The 19,230-nt window shown below is 43.7% G+C and overlaps 1 protein-coding gene across 7 annotated transcripts in view; it reads left to right on the top strand.

The window, feature by feature from the left end:
* Positions 1 to 454: 454 nt before the first annotated feature.
* Positions 455 to 19,230, top strand: part of CNOT4 (CCR4-NOT transcription complex subunit 4) — a 101,228-nt gene continuing 82,452 nt past the window's right edge. For 2 of the 7 annotated variants that reach the window (XM_006024204.3, XM_006024205.3), the window contains exon 1: positions 455 to 559. The gene's annotated coding sequence lies outside the window, so the exon portion shown is untranslated. The remainder of the gene's footprint in view (positions 560 to 19,230) is intronic. The other 5 variants (XM_006024203.3, XM_014520224.2, XM_006024207.3 and 2 more) reach the window with 3 other exon arrangements.

Below are 19,230 nucleotides of genomic sequence, written 5' to 3'. Positions count from 1 at the left end.
CCACTGCCCTCCACCCCCAGCCCCTCAGTGTGCAGGACAGGAGAGGCTGTGTGTGGAGTATGGGGAGTCCCTTGCAGGCTGGAACTCGGCCTGCCTGCAAGGGAAAACCATGGTTTCCCATGTTTAAAGTTTGTTTGAGACCCTTTCATATATTCTTGTGACCTACTTTTGGGTTGCGACCCACAGGCTGAGAAACACTGCTGTAGAGGACTTAAAACCTTGAACACCATAATATAGCTTTGCAACTCTGGGAAGGAGTGTTGATTCAGATGCAGGAAAACCACCCCAAAGTTATTCAGTTGCTTCCTGGTTGATCTTAAAATGCATCATGAAACATTTGGCACCATTTAAAAAGGATTCTTAAACCTTCAATATGTACTTGCTATTGTAACTGGAACCCCAAAGCATCCCCCACAAAGTGAGCAAGGCTTTTGTTCTTCTGTTTCCCCATACAGAACTTCAGATGAGACGTCTATGTTTTTAAGATTAATTTTGAAAGATGCTTATACTGTTGAACTTGCTACATCCACCTTTTCCATAGAGAGATGGTTTTTGCCAGGTACTGCTTTTTGTGCTGTTTGCTAAATGATAAACATGCATTTAAAAACAAGTGTTAATGTTATATGTCATAACTCATCTTAATTCTCATTATTAGTATGCTTCCTCATGCCAGGAGGCTAGGAATTCCAAACATGGAAACAATAGATTGAATGTATCATTGTTCTTATTGAGTGCAGCTGCTGAGTTGATTTAGGTTTATTTGCATGCTAATATTTTCAATTACCTTGATTAACATGGGGCACATGGCTGTCTAAAATCAGCAAGTGCATTAGTCATCTACCCTTCTAGAATTAGCTTTGCAAATCATTCTTCCCCTAAACTCCTTTTTGTTTTTTTGTTTTTAAGAGTGACTTGGTTTTTATCAGAGTTGGTTTTGAAGTGGGTAATATTATGTATGCATGAGATACCAATGCGTGCGGTTTTGTTGCTTAAATATTTATCTAAAGGAAAGGCTTACCAGATGCAATACAGCACTGGAAAAAATAATGTTGGTGTTAAAAAAAAAAAAAAAAATCTGTTCATGGATGATCTGTGAAAACCAGGGTGAGAAATTCAGTTAGAAAGATGCTGATGAAATATGAGATTACAACACTGTAGTATCTCCTTTTTGTATTTATCCATGTACTCCACTTTTGGGGTATGAGATTGGAGTGGGGGGTGGTGCAGGGTGGCTATAAATAATGCTTAATTCTCTTATTCTTACTACCACTGGAATCCATGTTTTTGCAACGTAGCATTATTTTTACTTCTTCATGCCCATTGCCAATAACTCCCCACCCCTTCAAACAATCCCTTAGGGCCTGCCCCAACTTGTTTGTAGAGGGGGTACAGATCCATCATGATGGATTCTCAGTCCCCTGGATTCAAGAATTATCCATCATGTAACACTGCCAAACTGATTAACAAGCAAGTAACACTGAGAGTGATCACTGCCATGCTGTTTTGGATGGGCAGGTAGTGGGGAAGCTTCAGCCAGTGGGCTCCTGCCTAACACATGGAGCTCTGACTCTATCTCCTGGCTTCCTTCCACCTGCTTGCCTGGCCAGCACAATGAGCAGCCACCTGTGGGTGGGTGGAGCAGGTGGAAGGTGGTTAGGAGTTGGAGCCGGAGCTCCAGCACTGAGCAGGAGCCACCTGGTTGAAGCTTCCCCCTTGCCCACCTTGAGTGGCACAGCAGGAGCATCAGCCACAGTTGAAGAAGGCAAGGGGAGTAGAACAGCCAAACCAGTCTGGGCCCCAGCCAATCCGTGCAGCTTCCGGTGGGGCTGTTCCTGCTGTGGCTGTAGCTGGCAAAGTGCTGCTCTGCTCCTCATCTTCCAGTGACAATGCGAGCCTGGCCAGCTGCAGACACACTGGGAATAGTTGCATCAGAAGTTGTGGCCTGGGCTGGGGCAGGTGGGTGTGGGCGGCAGGTCAGTACGGGCTGCCCTGGGCAGGGCTCAGACCCATGTGGAGCACCACTGGGGCAGCCACCAACCAGGTGAGCTCTACTGCAACCTTCCCCTGCCTCCCTTCCTCCCCACACACAGGACAGGGCATTCAGGGGGTGGATCACATCTGTCCCACTCCCAAACACTGCTTCCTGCCTACCCAAAGTACCATAGGGAGTTTTGGTAAATTGTTGCATGGTGTAAGGGGGTGCTGACCAGGCCTGTGACAACTCTCAAAACTCCCTACATGGCCCTCGGACCCAAGTAATTGCCCACCCCTGGATTACAGCCTGTTCCATCACTGAGAAGTGTAAAGTGCTCCACCTGGGGAGGAAAAATCTGCAACAAGCTTACTGGCTCAGTGGTTCTACGCTAGCTAGCACCATGTCTGAAAGGGGCCTGGGGGCCACAATTGACCATAAAATGAATGAGCCACCAGTATTATGCTACAGTTAGCAGAGCAAACAGTACCCTGGCATGCATCAATCGCTGCATCTGAAGCAAAACTAAGGAAGTTATTCTCCCGCTCTACTTGGCATTGGTGAGGCTGCAGCTGGAGTACTGTGTCCACTTCTGGGTGCCAGACTTCAAGGATGTGAAGATGCTTGAAAGAGTCCAGAGAAGAGCCACTTCTATGATTTAGAGGCCTGAAGAACAAGCCATACAAGGAAAGGCTGACAGATATGGGACTGTTCAGCCTAGAAAAGAGAAGACTTTGGGGGGATTTGGTAGCAGTTTACAAATATCAGGGGTGAGCATCAGGGGCTAGGTGAACAACAATTCACCGAAATGTGTTGGGGGGAGGGGGTGGAAACCAGGAGCAATGGTCATAAACTCCTAGAAGGCTTTAGCCTGGACACAAGGAAAAACTTCTTCATGGTTTGTGTGACCTGACTCTGCAGATAGACTCCCAGCAGGGATGGTGCAAGCACCTACCCTGGAAATTCTTAAAAAAAAGATTGAATGCACAACTTGCTAGGATTATTTGACCCCAGCAGTCTTTCCTGCCTAGAGCAGGGGGGCTGGATCTGATTATCTCATGAGGTCCCTTCCAGCCCTAAACCTCTGTGAATCTGTCAAGTTCTACCAAGATGAGTAACTCTATCTTTACTGGGCATTGAAAGCTGCTTCTAGTCTGATCTTTTTTTTTTCTCACTATAAAAGATTGGCCTTTAAACTGGATTTTTACTTGGTGTTATTTTTTTCTTGCATGGTCTTGCATAGGATACTTTTTAAGTTTCTTTGAGAGTATCAGTAGTTTAATAACATTTCATACATGCATATGAATTTCAGTAATATCAAAGTCCTGTGTAGGCGAGCAGTGGTCAACAGATGTGGTTCCTATGCAGATCTAAGTAGGAACCTACATAATTCACATTTTTGTGAATTTCATGGAAACTGTAAAATCTGGGATTGTTTGCGAAATCAACAATAAAAATAATTGCCTTCAAAATAAAAGGCTGGCTCTGCAGTAGGAGCCAATAATAGTTCTTGTTGCTGGGAGGCTGGTGGGGTGGCACGAAGGGCAGCAGACGGTGGTGGCTGTCCCCATGTCTCTTCTCCCTGCTGGGTTCTTTCTGTCAATCGGTGCCAAGAGGCAAAGCAGCACAAGGGCGGCCAGCAATCAAAATGGCAGCTACCTCTTTGTCCCTTCTTGCCCACTCCTGCACCAGGTCTCTCCGCCAATTGACTGTGAGGGTAAGGGCCGCCACAAAAAGCCTATGAAATCAGCTCTGCGCACCATTAGTGAGCCACAAAACCCCTTTGCATCTCCACGTTTTAAGTAAGTCCCTAAACAAGAAAGAGCGGTACATGGTTCTCAAACTTTGTGTATCTGGTAGGTGATGCTAAATGCTTCTTAGCATTTGAGCATACTTGCTACTTCAAACATCTAGGGAATATTTTAAGGCTGCTAAGCATAGTTTCCATGTATGTTACTACTAAAATTGCATGATTTCTTTGTGGCTTTTTTCTGCTTTCCTCAGAGCAGTTAAATTAAATTAAACTTGATATATGTGTGTATATGTTTAATTCAAATATATAAATAAGTTTGTGTGTGTATGTCTCTTTTGTTTATAACTTATTTGAAGGGCATATTTTTGTCAATTGTGCATGTTTTTGCCACATGTGGGAATGAGAAGGATGTCTCGTAAACAATTGTTTAAATGTCTGATTTCAAAGTATTTGCCAGGCTACTTATTTGGCTGTTTAGTCCTTGTCAGATAAATTTTACATCAGTTGTAGCTGTTAAAACAGGAAATGGAATCAAGCGTACATGTAGGGAATATACTGGCCAGAAATATTCAAAGGCTTAATAGTAAACATTTTATTTTAAGTATTGTAACAATTTAAAGCACTTGATTAATTTCTTTCCATCTTATGCTTGTAAAAATTCATGAATTATGTTTGTAGTAAATCAAGCTACAGCAGTTATGTTTCTTTTCACTATTGAATCTGTGGCTTATATAGACACTGACTGGTATGTGGCAGAGAGCTGCACCTAGTTTTAGAAAATCCTCATATTCTGTAGCTAGTTGCATTTTGGCTAATTGGTTTATTTCAAACAGGCTATCTTTGAACATTAAGTAATACAGGGGGTGAAATAAAATTGCCACAACTTAGAGATTAAGATTCAGAGATCCTGCAACACAAATTCCACATCTGTTTTGGGAATGGACTATTACTGAATTGCTGCCATCCAATGATTTCTGACATTTATTGTGGCATTGGGTGGACCCTTGTTGGAAGAGGGTCTTCTATCTTCTTCAAAATAGATTTTAATTTTGGGCACCCAGTTTACCCACTGGGGCTACTGGAAGGAAGAAAAGGAGGTTTTCATAATATTGCACATTCTGACTTGAAATAGGAGTGGTGTCTTCTTGCTGTTCTGCCTTTCTTAGTTTCCTGGTAGGTGTGTCCAAGTGGAATAAGAGCATTCTACTTGGTTATGTATCATAGAAGTTAATGAGACTAGAGACTTTATGCCATCCTTGCTGACCCTTATAAAACAGGGGTGGGCAAATACAGCCTGTGGGCTAGATCCAGCTTGCCAGGTCATTCTATCCAGCCCATGGTAGGTCCCTTGGTCTCTCTTAGCCCAGGTGTGGGGGACAGCCTGAGCTGTGGTGCATGTGGCTGGTCGCCCTGCCCCTGGGTGTGGAGGTCCTGCCTGTTATGGAGTACAGCTTGCCCTACCCCTGCATGTGGTGCTTGGATGTTGCAGGAGCTGTAGGGCAGGGGGAGTGCAATGGCTGAACTCGGCTTCTCAGCAACCCCTGTGCCAGCAGCTTCTTCCAGTTGCCACTGCCAGTGTCTTAGCCACTGCCACTGCTAGACATGGCCCCACTCTCTAGGCACCCCGGACCTGTCCACCCCACACCTACCACCAGGGGTGCTGGATGGAGCAGACAGGAGGGGTCTGCATGGAGATGGGCCTGAGACCCCTGAGGGCAGGGTATGCTTGGCTTGTCAGGTGGTATTGGGGCTACAGGGAGTTGGGGAGTGGCGGTTAGGATTGCAAGGTGGTGACAGCATGGGGCCGGAGCCCAGGACAGCCACAATGCTCTGGCTCTGAAATAGGAGTGGTGTGCTCCTCGCACATCCCTGTGGCAGGCTCCGATTCCACGGGGGGGTGGGGGGCTGCTGCCTGTGCAGCCAGCGTCTGTCGCACAGACATCCAGGCAGTAGATTGTGGCTCTGCCCTGGGCCCTGACCCTGCCCTGTCACTGTCCTGTGATCCCAGCTCTGGCTGCGGCCTGCAGAACCAGAGCCCGTTGCAGGGACTTGCAGGGAGTAGATCATGGCTCTGCCCTGGACCCCAGCCGCATGCTGTCACCACCCTGCAATGCTGTAGCTGCCCTCCAATCTTGGCCCTAGCTGCCCTGCTCTTGGACACCACTCCCTGCTTACCTGTGTCCCTATGCCATCTGCCTGGCTGAGTGTGCCCTGCCTGTGGGAGTCCTGGGCTGGTCTCCATGAAGACCCTGCCTGCCCATCCACCTGCTTGCTTCATCTGGCGCCCCTGGCAGTGGGTGTGGGACTAATGGACCAAGGGTCAGATTGGATCAATTGCCATCTCCCTGATGCCCCTCCCCTATGCCGTGTAAACAGCCAGGCGAGGCTGGGCTGGTGCCCTCCCAAGGCTCTAGGCTCACTAAAACTCTTAAGTGACCCTCCAGCCCTAATAATTGCCCACCCTTGTTATAAAAGCTGGAAGTGGCAGCAGAAACACTACAGGCATGAAGATTAATAGCTAATAGGCATGGACTGATAACTAACCGGAGGTGGAAGGGTGCATTTCTTTTCTCTACTCCTAAAGTAGTGTAGCAGTTGTGCAAAACAGAAAATTCTTTACAGTACCCTCATCACTTTAGTCTGTAGGGATGCTTTTAGTCTATTAGAAGTACTGTCTAATCTCTTTACATATTTACCACCTTTGTGTACTAACAGCTCTAAGATTTGGAGTCTTCATCTCAGCATACTGTCTTGTCATCTGCTTCACTTCAACTCCAGAATTCTGTAAAAAGTCTGCATTTCTCCAGGCTCTCCTTGAGTTGCTCATTACCTTGGGAATGTACAGAATTTCCATTCAGGACTGAATATCTTAACATCTGGATGCTTGCTACATGGCTGGGAGGTGAAATTTTGCATACATTCCTGAATTTGCAAGTGAATCCCTGATTCTCTAAACCTAATGGAATAGGAGGCAAGGAAACTTAAATTGCTCTCACTTCTCTGAATGTTCATAAGTATACCCTAGAGAAGGAGAGGTCTCAACTGGAAAGTTAAGGAAGAATGTGCTCCGTTTCTCTTTTTCCAACCTGTTTGCCTGTCAGACTCTTCTTTAAAGCCTGGTTCTGCCACCCACTTACAAAAACAGTGTTAACATTTTTTGCTAATAGACCTCTGTAATGCATATGCTTTGTAACTGGGACTATATCTTCCCTGTTATTTTGCTTACAAAGGGCTTTATAGACTAGTTTTTGGGTATTGTTTGAATTTCGTGTAAAAGTGACCTGCAGATATTTTTAAAGGTTGTTGAATAATCTTTCTAAGGCAAAATAGCTAAGCTTAAAATGACGTTAACGCACACACTTATGTTTCTAGGAAGCATCTAAACTCATCTCTTTTTATAAGGAAAGAGGATTTTAGCCTTTCCAGCCAAGTGTCTCTAACTTTAAAATTGTCCACATATAGGTTAGCTTGGCGCTAAGCAAGCTTGCATTCTCTGTTTATGTAGAACAGTGTTGTTGTCGCCCCCTCCCCGTGCTCCTCACGGAAGATACCAGATCAAAAATGGACCTGTATGTTTTGAGAAGTAACTCTTTTTTGCCATCAAATTTTTCTAGTGTATGTAAAAAGTGCTATACAGGTGGCTTCCTGTCTCCAGTTCCAATTTTTGAGACTCGAAACTAGGGTGCATATGGGTCAATATATGCAGGGTATGTAGGCACAGACTTGTCTAGAGATTGATTTACACTTCATTCTGTTGTGTTTGTGAATTTCTGGATATCAGGATTTCCATTTGCTTGGATGTCTTGCTAAAGGAAATCTCAAACCCAGTTCAGTAAACTCCTGACTTGGCTACATGTGGAAAGAGTCTAACTTTGTTCCTAGCCTGACATGGATGGGAATGGTGTTTGAACTATACCGTTCTTCTTATTTCTCTTAAGCCCTCTAAGAAATTACAGAAGGGTTCAGCCAGTTCTAAGTTAACAAACAAGGTTTTATTCACTTTGCATTAGGTTTTGAGTATTGTCTTGGAAATTTGGTCCTCTTGCCTAAAAATATATTTTATGCAAACAACTGTTTGACTAGACCACAGCTATTAAAAAAAAAAAAAAAAAAAAAAGAGAGAGAGAGAGAGGGAAGCAAATTGTAGGAGGAGAAAGAAATGGTCATTTCCCTGGCCAAAAAAAAATTGAGTTCTACCTTCATCTGATCGTGAATGCTCAGCATGGATAAATAGTGAAGTGCAGGATTCTAACTTTATTGTTAGATGGTCCAGGGCAAAAAGAACTGCCAAAGTAAGCCACACACTGGGGTTATTATGATGTTATTGTAGCTGTTTACAGCTCTAAAAATTTTCCCTTCTCTTTGTGCTGGAAAGAAAAATTACTGTAGTGATTTTGCTCATATAATGTTGATATGCTCCACTTGGATGTGTATATCTCCTCTACTGTTCTAGCTATAGGTAGGGACCTACCAAGTTTCACGGCAGAAGTGAAGTGAGCTGTGGCTCCTTTAATCTTGCAGGTTCCCCTGTACTGCACCCCACCCCGCTCACTGATGGAGGGGTCCCACTTGTGGCTTACTCCTGATCAGCGGGTAGGGGAAAACTGCAGTTTTAAATATGGCACCATTTTTGACTCCTGGTACTGATTGGCCTCTTACAGCTTTGCTGTTTGCTGCTAACTGGCAGGGAGGCAAAAGCAGTGCCATGTTTAAAACCATGGTTTTTGCTTCCCTGCTGATCAAGGTGTGCGGGCTGGCTCCCGGTCCCGTCCTCGCCGGGCGCGAGCCAGACCCGTCTGTGTGCACGCGGGCTATGGCCGGCAGCCTGGGCACGTGGGGCCGGAGAAAAGTCGCGGGGTGGAGTAGGGTGCGTCTACACGAGACACTACATTGCCATAGCAACAAGCTATGGCGACCTAACATCTAAATTAACCATGTGCCACTGGGACTGTGCAGTGCAGGCAAGTACTAAATAACTGTGTAGTACCAAATGCACAGTCAGGGGGATGTGTAGACATGCCCAGTGTGTCCTAGATGACAAGACTACCACTATTATACCTGCCAGGCTTCTGAAGTGCAAAGTAAAAATAAACCACAATAGTGGTTTTCAAACTGTCCTGGGGTTCAGTACAAAAAAAAAATCTTGCCAGGGAATTCCACAAAGAGAGGGGCCCTGTAATGGCAGAGCAGGCTGGGAGCCAGTACACCATGCTTGTGGGGCCAAGTCACCTGACTCTGCATCAGTCTTTAGGATAGTGATGGAGGTTTGGCAGCAGAAAAGAAATAAGGGAATTCTGAGACTTTTTTTTGAAAACCACTGAACTACGAGATAAGAAAAATGCTTCAGTTCCATGGTGGTAAAATTTAACACCAGGTGGGGAGGGTCTTTGCTTGACAAATTGACCTAGTCAGTTAACACCAGAAATTATCTAATTTAGAAGTCATTACTGCTGTTGTAAATTAAATGTACGTAAAAGGAAAATCGAGCTACAGGAGAACCCCAGATATCCAGTATTAGGATGTGGATAAGAAATTGACCTCACTAGTTTGGGTCTCTCTAATTAGACAGCTGGTTGGCTTCCTCCAGAGCTGCTGGAGGAAACAGCTGCTGAGAGGGAGGAGGATGTATCTTGAATGAGAGAACTGTTGGCAGCTCTGTCCTGAGGAGCTTCAGGGACCCAGATTTCTCCTCCCACTTTAAAACCTCATCCAAGCTTTACTTACTTGAAACCACTGGGAGACATTAACACAAATTGGTAAGTGTGTGGTTCAGATAATTGAGCTTATTGTAATTGCCTCTAATATTTGAATCTTGAGCTTCTCTTCTATATTTAGAGCTGGGCTCTTACTAATTAAAGACCAGTATAGTAGGACCTTATTTTCAATATTCTTTTTTTAGCTTCTGATGTATCACTGTTTACTTAAGAGTCCTTCATATCAATATTCTACTGCAAGTGTCTCTAGCTTCTTCCCTTGTTGATATTTTAAGCCTTTGTGTATTAACTTTGGATTTCATCTAAACATTTTAAATAATTTAAAAATTACTAGTGAAATAAAGTAAACATTGTTCCAGTGCACCAAGGCCTATTATAAGAGCCACACTAAATTCATTTTGCAAAAGAGCCTCAGGACAAGTAAGAGCAGTGTGGCCAAGAGAAATCAGCTCTTGATTTCTCTTGGCCACAGGAGAAAGAATACTGGCATATGATATCTTGCCTTCATGTCTTTTTGAGAGACAGTAATAAGAGCAGTCACAGAAGTCTCACCTACATGAGGAAACTTTCCCACCATCAGTAAGGGGTGTGCTGTTGAATCAATTCAGAGTAGTTTAACTGCTACCATGGATAGGGCCTTGCTTTGCTCAGCCCTTTTCTGAAACTGTGATTTTTAAGCATTGGATTTGTTTTTGTCCTTGGGTGTCATGAATGATTTCTGTGTATTGATTCAGGTGCACCAGACACGGAATAAATATTTTGGCTTATGAGGGTTCCATTATGTCATGCTGGATATTGGTGTGTTTATATGTGCAGCCTTAGATTATTGCATTGATTTGTGGCTCTAGTAGGAGGAAGTTGGAACTCTATGTGGCTCAGACAAGACTAGGCTTTTCTCTCCCATGATTTTGTACTGTTGCAGGTATTTTACCTGTAATCCAGACGAGCAGTTCCCAAACTGCTACATGTACCACCAGTGGTACGCAGACAACCTGGAAGTGGTATGTGGAAGGCCGGGGGGAGGGGCTGCACACACCCAGCAGCAGCCTGCTGCACACAGCATGCTGCACATGGCCAGGAACAGCACCACGTGTCAAGCAGCACCCAATAGATAAGTGTGTTGGGGGCAGGGGAAGAGGGGGGCAGATCAAGGCCCCTATGGTGAGGGAGATAACAGGCAGGGGCAAGGGTGAATGTTTCCCCAGGGTGTGGTGCGATGGTCAGAGCCCAGGCAGCTCATCTGTGCGGGGGGGGTCCATGCCATTGTGTGCACCCCCAGATCTGTGTGGGGGCAGAGGTGGGCTGCTGCTGTGTGCTAGACTATGCACCCTGCTGCTGCTGGCCATGGAGCCTCGTGTGATGCCATGTGCCTGCCATGATACTGTGTGCTAGCTGCACTGTCCTCTGCCCACCCAGTGGCAGCAGGCACATGGCATTCCATGCAGCTCCAGAGGCAGCGGTAGCACAGTTCAGAGTGCAGCAGCAGTCCACTGCTCCCCCAGGGTTTTTTCCCCTTGAGCTGGCACAAAGGCAGCCTGGCACTACTACATGTGGAAAATTGCAATGGATTTATAATTATCCATGTATAGAATCTAATTATTGGGGGGTGTCATCATTAAGTTTGAAGTTGGTTTGGATTCAGGTAAATATGATCTATTTTGCTGTGAAATGTTTTTGTAGTGGGAGGGTATTTAGATTCCAATGTTGATTCCAGTGTTAACTCATGTTTTTAATCTTTGAACAGACAAATTTATCTAGATGTAAATAACTACCAGCTGTGTTGAGTCCTAATATTTCACATTTTTTAGAATCCTTTTTTCTAAATTTTGCCAAGCAGCTGCTATTTTGTCTGTCTACTGGATTGGGAGAATTGATATGGCTTCTTAATAAAACGATTGATCTGTTAAGGGAATGCTTATCTGCTGTTCCTTTTTTCTTTTTTTTTTTTTTTTTAATTAAGGGGACCTGAAAAACACAATGATCTTGCTACTCTGTGAATGTCCACAGTTGTTTAATATTTTACTTTATCTTGGAAACATTGGGTATTTCTGATTTATGGCTTGATTTTTATTGGAGACCATTTGGAAACACTTGGAGCTCATAATGAATATAACTTAATTGAAGAGGTGAAAGTGACTCAGTATTTTGAATAACTGAAGCCTTTGTTCATTGCACAGTTAAATGAGTATTAACAAAATCCAAAAATGCTGAAACTTCCCCCTTTTAATTGTTCAGACTTTCATTCTGTTTTTTTGGTGACATGACTAGTTTTCAGTCCAGATAATGCTTTTGTTTTTTGCTTTTTTTTGCCTAATGTGGAACATTTTTGTAGAGGGAGAAATTCAACGTATATGTAGGCCCAAAGTGTACAAGTTCATGTGTGGGTTGGTTGGTTTGTTTATGGGTACTTCTAACGTTTTTTAGCCTTGGGAAGTAATCTTACACTGAAAGAAATAAAGTACGTAACCCTTCCTGACTTTTGGATGGGGTGGGATACATCTCAAATTACCCTTCACACTGGTGCTGCAGAGTGGGATTATGTGGCTCTCTACTACATCCTTTGTTTGGTAGTTGGATCTACTCCCTCACCTACCTCCTTGAAGTGTAAAGCTTTCACCACGGCACTGAAGTGAAGCTGGCACAGTTCCCTTCGTTTTAATGGCTATCCATACCAATTTAGATAGCAACGGAAAGTAAACCGTTGTTCCTGTTCATACACTCTTGGTTCTCAAACTTATTTTCAGTAGCAAAGCTTTGGGGAATTCTGTGCAGTTAAGACAGCGCTATAACGGCTTACATTTGGAGGCCTGTATTTACAACTATATCGGCTAGAAAAATATCCAAAGAACTAATTTTGTAGGAATTAATGCCTTAATTAGGAAACACTGATCTAACTTGGTAATGTGAACCACGGTTTCATCTGCTTGTGTACTATCTCCTTTCCCTTTCATGGTTTTGTAACATCCCATTGACAACTACAGTTATTTACATGGAGAAGTTAATGCTAGAATGTTTACCTAAATTTATTTCAAACTCACGGTTGCATAAAATGAGTAACCAAAATCATGCAATGAGTCAGGTTCCTATTGCCACTGGCTTCCCTAAGGTCAGTTTGGGGAACCTCTGCTTCAGTCTGTTGAGCCACCCACTTGTCATGGAAAGTGTTTGCCTCTGGACAGTGAGTGTTGCTTTCCATGAAGATTTGATTCCTTGTGTATTATCAGTGAAGAAAATTCTAATGTCCAGCCTTTAGTAGTGGGTACTGGTCTAATCTGTCTGTGTGGCATGTTAGCTGTCCTTGTTCTAAAAACAGGTTTGATAAATTTGAGCTATGAATACTCTTGTCGTGAAATACAATGAAAAAACATGGGATATTAATTGCCCGCTGTGTAAAAGGTACAGTTTGCTCTATGCCTGACTCAAGCATGTAACAGAAGATGTTTACAGTGTAGAAGACTTATCTAACTCAATACTAAAAATAATCTATAGGGAGCATGTTTTAAAGAAGCCTTGCTGAAGATCCTCCAGTTTCATTCACTGGGTAATGTAAGCATCTGGGAACAAATGTGGAAATGTACTTAATATGTACACAGTATAGCAAAGAACTGTTTATAATTATGACGTGTCGCTGGACTCAACTGCTTTTGACTTCTAGAGACTGCTGTACTACTTTTATCCATCACAGCTTTGTGGCAATCAAAATAATGGAAAGCTTTTTTTCTCTGCACCAAACCTTATATAAAAACTACATTACATTTAAAAGTTACCTTTGTTTAAACAGCAGCACTTTCAGTAAAACTTCTGACTCTGTTCGTGTATTTCATTCTTCTGGAATGCATTTCAGTGATGAGAAGACTTCAGGTTTATCCCAAAGGATACAAAATTAAAAAAAAAAATCATTTTCTGAGAGCGAATGGAGGTAGAACTAAGTCAGAAACAGGATCCCAATGTTAATATCCAGTGAGACATGGTGGTTACTAGCAGGAGCCTCCAAAACGCTGATTAATATAAAAAAGAAAAAAAAAGTATCAAATATGATCATACCCTACATGGGATGAAATACTTTACTTTTGCAAAAAAAATTTTTGGGAAAAGTGCATATTTCTTCAGAACTTAGGACCATTTATAGATGAATCTAGGAATACTGGCCATCTTTATAAAAAGTATTAATTGGAGCAAATTACGGTTGGAAGGGACCATAGGAAGTCACTTAGTCCAGCCCCCTGCTCAAAGCAGGACCCCATCCCCAACTATAGGGACCTACCAAATTCGATGGGGCAGAACATGGGGCCCAGCAATCATTTTGTGAGTGGAGTGTGGTGGGCCCTGCCATGCCTCTGGCTGAGGGTCCCCCATGGCCCCACTCCTTGCCAATGATTTGATTGGCTGAGGGGTTATCCATCATGCGCCCCTGCCCCTCACTGCCAATTGGTGGAATAGGGTGGCGCCACATGGCAGGCAGCCTTCATAGCCAATGAGCAGCAAAGGGAGGGAGCGGCAGGGGCCCCCCCCCCCCCCCCCCCTGGAGGGGTGCTGCAGTGCCTTGATAACTGTTGAAAGCCAACATTTTACTTTCAGTAAGTTTCTCTCTTCTCCTTCCCCTCCTCCGGCCGTGGATTTTTTGGGCAATGCCGGGTTTCACGAAATTGCTATTTCGGTATGTCTCTAATTGTATCATCCCAGCCAAGGCTTTGTCTAGCCAGATCTTAAAAACCTCTAAGTATGGAGAGTCCACACAAGCTCTCTGCATAACTAACCTGTTCCAGTGCTTAACTACCCTCCTTGTGAGAGAATGTCGTAATATTTAACTTAAACTTCCCTTGCTGTAACTGGAGACCATTGCCCCTTGTTCTGTCATCTGCCACCACTGAGAGCAGTCTAGCTCCATCCTCTTTGGAACTGTTCTTCAAGTAGTTGAAGGCTGTTACTAAATCCTTCTTCAGTTCCTTCTGCAGACTAAATAAATGCAGTTCCCTCAGCCTCTCCTTAGAAGTCATGTCCCCCACAGTCCCCTCACCATTTTTGTTGCCCTCCACTGGACTCTCTCCAACTTGTCCACATTCTTTCTGCAGTGCGGGGTCCAAAACTGGACACAGTACTCCAAATGTGGCCTACCAACTGCTGAGTAGAGAGGAAAAATCACTTCCCCGATACGCTGGCAACATTCCTGATGATGCAGCTCAGTATGCTGTTGGCTTTCGTGGTAACAAGGGCACACTGTTGACTCATATTTAGTTTAGTCTCCACTGTATGCCCCAGGCACTTTTTGTACAGAGCTGCTGCTTAGCCAGGCAGTCCCGATCTCTACTGGCATGGGATTGTTCCGTCCTAAGGGCAGAACTTTGTATTTGTCCTTCTAGAATGTCATGAGACTTCTTTTGGCCCTATCCTCCAATTTGTTGAGGTCTCTCTGAATCCTAGCCCTACCCTCCAGTATATCTTCTATTCCCTTCAGCTTGCTATCATCCTCAAACTTGCTGAGGGCGTACTCGATTCCCATCTTCCAGTTCACAAGTGAAGATATTAAATAAAACTGGCCTCAGGATTGCCTCCTGAAGCATTCCACTTGATACACACTGCCAACTAGATATTGAGCCATTGATTCCTCCCCTTTGAGCCCAGTGATCCAGCCATTTTTTCTGTTCACCTTACAGTCCATTTATCCAACTGTACTTTGTTAGCTTGCTTGCAAGAATGGGAGGCTATATCAAAAGCCTTGCTAAATGCAAAGTATATCACATCCACGGAGCCAGTCATGGGGTCATAGTGGAAGGCAGTCAGGTTGACTTGCCCTTGATGAATCCATGCTGATTGTTCCTAATCACCTTCTCCTCCAAGTGCTTAGAAATGGGTTTCTTAAGGACCTACTCCATAATTTTTCCAGCGACTCGGGTGAGGCTGGCTAGTCTGTAGTTTTCTAGATCCTCCTTCTTCCCTTTCTTAAAGATGGGCACTATTTGCCCTTTTCCAGTCATCTGGGACCTTTCCTGATCACCATAAGTTTTCAAAGATAGTGGGCAGCGCCTCTGCAGTCATGATGGCCAACTCCCTCAGCACCTTTTGGTGCATCACATCTGGCCCCATGGCCTTTATACGCCTAGCTTTTCTAAATAGTCCCTAACCTGTTCTTTCATTATTGTCGGTTTCTTACTTCTTCCCTAAAGTGTGCTGCCAGGTGCAGTCATCTGGGAGCTGACCTTGCTGGTGAAGACTGCAGTGAAAAAGGCATTGAGTACTTTAGCCTTTTCCATGTAATCTGTTACTAGGTTGCCTCCTCCATTCAGTAAGGGACCCACATGTTTTCTGACCTTCCTCTGGTTGCCAATATATTAAATCTGCACATGAGCTAGCTAATACAAGATGTTTTTCACACATCCCTTTCACTGAAGAATGAAAAAATATAGCAGGCACATGCTTGCTTTCCCCCCACTTTTGGCTGGCCGTAGAGGGGAGCCACTGCCTCTACCCTCCCCACCCTCCCAGCCCTGCTCCTGGTAGGCGGTGGCGCAGAGTGGTGGGTGGCAGCACTCCGCCCCCACCTACCCATGTGTACCCCCTAGCCCCTTTCTGTGTACCCCCAGCTGACAACCCCTGTGCTACATTAATGAAAATAGTCATGTTTTTAATGGCTACTAACCAAGAATCAACACTTTTTGAAAACAAAGTACAAGTGTGAAACAATATTAAAATCTGTTTTAAATCAGTAAGATTTTGTGCTTAAGTAAAATAATCAAAATTGGAGTTTTTGGCTCCATTCTTGGAAAAAAGCCATGATCATAACCTCGGTTTCTGTGTCTTGCAGCTTAAAAAAAGATTGTATTTAATATAACTACCTTGAAGCTGTTTTAAAAATTAATCTAATGCATATGTATTTTAAATTTAAATCTTGAACTTGTAGAATCCTGATTTAAGTCAAAACTTTATTTAACCCCCTGTTCTGAAATTGGTTATATATCTGTATTGGTTGAATGGTGGTGTAGCTGTGATAGCCCAGGACATAAGTGACACACAGGATTTTTTTGTTCGTTTTTCCTTTGGTAAGATCTTTTACTGGACCAACTATATAATCCAATAAAAGATATCACCAGATGACCTTGCTTTTCATATATTGGAGGAAGCATCCAGTTTACTTGAATTAAAATTCACTTGGTTATACTGGTATGATATTTCTGGAGAAATTCATATTACTTTGATCCAGAGACCTTTGGGAAGGAGCAAGCTTGGGTTGGGCTCTTAACCAGTAGTCCAAAACCAGTTCTTTACCAGGAAAACAGATACTCAGTTTCCCAGCAAACCAGAGTTGGCTGTGTGGTAGAGTAAAAATCAATATGATTACTTACTGTTGGAGCAAAGCCATGAGTTGATTCTGTTATGTGCAAGATGACCTTTTTGTAATAAATAGCCCTATAACTGCAAGCTCAGATGGTTTTGCCAAGCATCAGGAAGTTTAACTTGCAGATCAGTTGTCATGGTTTTTTTGTTTGTTTGTTTTTGCGTGCTTGAAACCATATAAAATTTTAATGGTCAGATACTTGCTGACTGTTCAGTTACACTTTAAAATGCCTGTTGGGTTTTAAGAGAAAAATCAACCAAGATTTAAGGCCTTGGACTACACAAGTATAAAAGAGCATGAAAAGTGTGCTGCATGAAACTTGCAGCATGTGTGCTACAAGTGGCATGGGCAGCCTTTGTGTGTGGCACATGGGAGATCAGGGAGAGCGCACAGAACACCAGATCGGGTAGGGGAATGGCGATCAGAGTGGCAGCAGAGGGGGAGGAACAGGGGGGGCTTAATTTATGCCAAAAAGGCTTGGCTGCACTCCTTTAGGTGTAATATGCTTTCTCCAGATGTTATGAAAAGCAGACATGAGCCATGAATATGTAGAAAGAATGTTTTGTATGTAATGTTTCTGTCTTCAGAATTGCCAGAAATAAGAAAAGCTTTCTGATTAAAGGTAGTTCTAAGTGTTTCACCCACCGTAGAGAATTGTTTGGTCTTGTGTGCGTGACAGTTCTGTTCATGTGAAATGCCTGGAAACAGACAATACCACCTGGTCAGTGAAATGTCTTACTGAGTCACTCAATAAAATGTAACAAGAACTTTAAGTTTGCCACTGTGTTTAACAGCAGTTAATCACTAAACATGACTTCCTTTTGAGAGCTTGAAATACTCCAACCTGCAGGTCAAAATGGCTTTGAATCTTTCATCAGGTTTACCTGCACAGAGTAAGATTTCATAAGGATTGTGCAAGTGTCTTCTATATAAATGTTTCAAGTGTATGGAAATAGCTTTCAGGATAAAAGTTGTAGCTGTGTTGGTCTAAAAGGGCAAGGAGTGCGCTAGATGCAATATCTTTTATTAGACCAACTAGACAGTTGCAAAAAAAACCCTTTATTTGTAAGCTTTCAGAGAGAGCTGATTGCTTTATTTTTTTGCTTATGGGAATGTATCCAAGGAAGTCATTTTACTTCAGATTTCTTCAGAAGAGAAACTTCCATAGTGCTTGGAATTGGACTTGGTACTTATGAAGTCCAGACAACTCTAGGGGCTGAGGGAGAACAGTTGTTCACAATGGGTAAGGTTGAGTTCAGTTGATACAGCTTGCTTTATGTATTTAGAGGAATGGTGAGCTATATTATAGAGTTCTTAAGCTGCAACTGTCATCTTGAGTTAATCCACTCAAGTTACTCTGTTTTAACATAGCTTCAAGTGAGTGGAGTAAGAGTGGTGGCACTTGGAAATAATGGTTTGACTAGCATCGAGTGATTAGACTAGCTAGCAGCTGATGAGTTGTGAGCTGCTCTGTCCCTCACAGTCCTTCTAGTCTGTCAGCAGTGTTCAGACTTCTACCCCGCTGCCCCCTTCCTCAGTTTAGGTACTTAAGAGCACAAATAATAGTTAACTTGATCTAGAGCACTGATGCTCAACCTTTTGGACCTATGGGCCAAATGAGTGGTGTGGGGCTGCTGCCCTGATCCTGCCTCATGCTGTTTGATTTAATGTGCAGGCCTATGCTATCCAGCCTGCAGGGGTCCCCACAGGTACCGAAATTTGGCAGAAGGGAGCTCCTGTGGGCCAGATGACATGATGCTGTAGTCTGGGAGTTGAGCACCCCTCATCTAGAGGTAGTCAGAGGTGGGTTTCAGCACATCACACAAGTGGAGCCTTGAGCTTATACTGAAAACAACCCCCCTCCCCCTTTTAATGGGGTAGGCAGAGGGCTTGCCATCTAAAGTAGCAATGCTCAACAAGTTGGCTCAATGGGTTGGATGAATGGTGCACGGCCAGTCTGCTTGCCAGGATTGGGGCCCATGAGCTAGCTTGCAGTGCCACAGCCCATGGGGATTTCCATGTACCTGTGGGGAGCCCTGTGGGCCCTACTGTCTCACAGACCAAGGGTTGAGCACCCCTGGTCTAAATGATAATTACTTGATCTTCAGCCATTTGGAAGCATATTGTAAAAAAACTGAGGCCCTGTTAGGGCTATTTTTAAGGAAGGCAAACTTGCAGGTGAATTATTTTATGATCTTTTTATTCTCAGGCTGCAACTGTCAGCTTCAGTTAATGCACTCAAGTTCCTCTATTTGACGTAGGGTTCGAGTGAGTAGAGTATTGCTGAAATTATAGGTGAATTTTGTCTCCTTCAAGGAGATCTTGTTAGAATAATGGAATTATAGAAAATGAGGGTTGGGAAGGACCTCAGGAGGTAATCTAGTCCAACCTCCTGCTCAAAGCAGGACTGTCCCCAACTAGATCATCCCAGCCAAAGCTTTGTCTAGCAAGGTCTTGA

The sequence above is a fragment of the Alligator sinensis genome, unplaced genomic scaffold (genome assembly GCF_000455745.1).
Source record: "Alligator sinensis unplaced genomic scaffold, ASM45574v1 scaffold166_1, whole genome shotgun sequence".
Lineage (NCBI taxonomy): Eukaryota > Metazoa > Chordata > Crocodylia > Alligatoridae > Alligator > Alligator sinensis.
The sequence above is the reverse complement of the archived record's forward strand: the minus strand, read 5'-3'. Positions and strand labels throughout refer to the sequence as shown.